Here is a 2,390-nt window from a genome sequence, read left to right as displayed (position 1 = left end):
GTTTTTTTGTTGGGGGGGGGGGGGGAGGATAGGGAGGGAGTTATTAATAGGAAAACAGAAAGGAAGAAAGAAAGAAACTATTCAAAAAAGAACAAAAGGAGGGGAAATCAGAAGGGGGTATGAGATCTAGCTAACACCGCGCGGGTGAGTCTAAGTTGGCACGTAAAGTATTGCACATCCTACAAAAGCCAAAGCATGGAAAGGGACAATTGTTTGGAAAGAACCAGTTATTTCAGAATTCCTCAGTCTGAAATACAAGCACAGAACTAATACATTCCTATTGCTCCAAACGTATTTTTTTATTATTATTACTTTTTATTTTTTTTTTAGTGTTAGTTGAATAGATCCAGTCAGTTTAATAGCCCCTGCTTCCTTATTAACCACAAATGTGTATGCGTATGGTTTTACTTGAGATTTTTTTTTTTTCCCCGAGTACGCGAGAAGTACGGAAATAGTGGTACGACTGTGAACTAAAATCTGTAATTCTTTCTATTCCTTTACAATCAAAGCTTAAAAACAAAACAGGAAACAAAACAAAACAATAAATTGCAAGTGCCCTGAGCAGAGTATATGGAAGATTAAGCAACTTCTCTGAGCAGAAATATTAGCAAATAAGCGCTAACTAAGCAGTGTGACTGTGAGAAGAAACCCACTCAGCTATTTGGTAGCTCGCCGAGAGGTTAATAAAATTCAAGGAAATTCAAGAAAAGTTTCAAGCTATTTTAAACGTTTTTCAACTTTTTGGTGCACCCCAGAATATGGTATAAAAACAATTAGTTCTGGTGTGAGCTAAATTTCAAGTAACAAATAAGAGAGTCAAAGCTGGGGTTTGGGGTTAACATTTCTTCTCTTAAATAAAAGCACTGTATTTTAGGGGAGAGGGAAAACAAGATTTTAAATAAATTTGTTTACTTTAGGTTACTGCGTTTCTAATGACGGACTTTCATTTCCTTTTCTCCCTATCAGTACAGCTTCTTCAAAACTACCTGAAGGATGCGAACTCGCCCACCAAAACCGACGACACGAACGCTTGCTCACGTAGGGCCCAAGCGCAATCCCACTGAAATCAACGGGATCTCTCTAGTGGCAGCAACGGGCTTTAGCGCTCAGCCCCAAAGTACTTCATACTCGCACCTCCCCGAGGCTTGTGCAGGAGGCTGGGTGCACAGCACCTCAAAGGATCCGGCCCTACCTGGGGAAAGAAAAGACTGAACGGCGTGAATCCCCCCCATCCTACTTGGTTTGTACCAGACTCTTGAGATCTCGCCTTTCCAATGGAAAACAATGCAATTAAAATAACAAATAATAACAATAATAATAAAATAACAATAGGTTTGTTTTCAAAACAAACAAACACCTTGCTTACGTATAGAAATGTTTCTTGTGGAAAACTCTCTCAGCAAGTCTGAAGAAAAATTCTCAGAGCTGTCCCGGTAGGACCTGGTTCTGTGTGGCAGATATGGTAGAGAGACCAAAAATGAACTTTGAAAGGAACGTAACCCTATGAAACGGCCTAGAGCCTAGGCAGGTTAGTGAGTAATTGCTACATTTGTTTATGCTCTTTCAGCCCCCCCCCAACCCACAACATTATTAGGTAAAAACTGCAGGAATACCACACAAATGATAAACTCAAGATGTGCAAATTGCAAGATTCTTTAAAGTCCATCTTTTTCAAAAACACTGGACAATGATTTTTTTTTTTCTCTTTCCTTTTTCCTTTCTCTTATTTTTTTTTTTATTATCTGTCAGCTCGCATATGCCTTTAACTCTTTCTCAAGCATTAAAGTTTAAAAAGTGCCTCCTATTAAGTAGTCCTTTGTGGACAATGACTGTCACATACTAGTTCAATAATTCACATTCATCCCTTTGAAACCACATTAAAACTTTCAGCATCTTGCCTGTGAGAAAACTTTACATAGTTGCATGTAGTTACAGTGTTGAAGAGATTCGTTTTTTTGTTTGTTGTTGTTGCTTTCTGAGCAGATTAAAGTGAGATACAGTACGTACTGAGTGTTAGACCAGGATGCTCAGCAATAAAGTGTGAACAGCATTTTAAGTGCTTAAAGACATTCTAGGTTCATCTTCAACAGCGGATTCCTGTGTCACACCGAAATTTGAAAAAAGTGGCACCAGTTGTCCATAATCATGAACTAAAAACAGTACTAGAGTTAAAGACAAAGATTTGCAACCTAACTGCAAACAATGGATGCCTGTGATCTCAAAGGGGCAGTATGCGTCTACCTTGTGGAAGCAAATGTCAATGGCGTAACCCGGTCGATTTGTCTAACACTGCACAGAAACAGGAGTGAGCCTGAGCCAGGCACATCCACGGAGCCGGAGGCCTCCTCGCGCACACCCACGCACACCCACGACACACGCACGCACCCACC

This window comes from Aptenodytes forsteri, unplaced genomic scaffold (genome assembly GCF_000699145.1).
Source record: "Aptenodytes forsteri isolate BGI_AS27 unplaced genomic scaffold, ASM69914v1 Scaffold63, whole genome shotgun sequence".
Taxonomy (NCBI): Eukaryota; Metazoa; Chordata; class Aves; order Sphenisciformes; family Spheniscidae; genus Aptenodytes; species Aptenodytes forsteri.
This window is presented reverse-complemented; position numbering follows the sequence as displayed.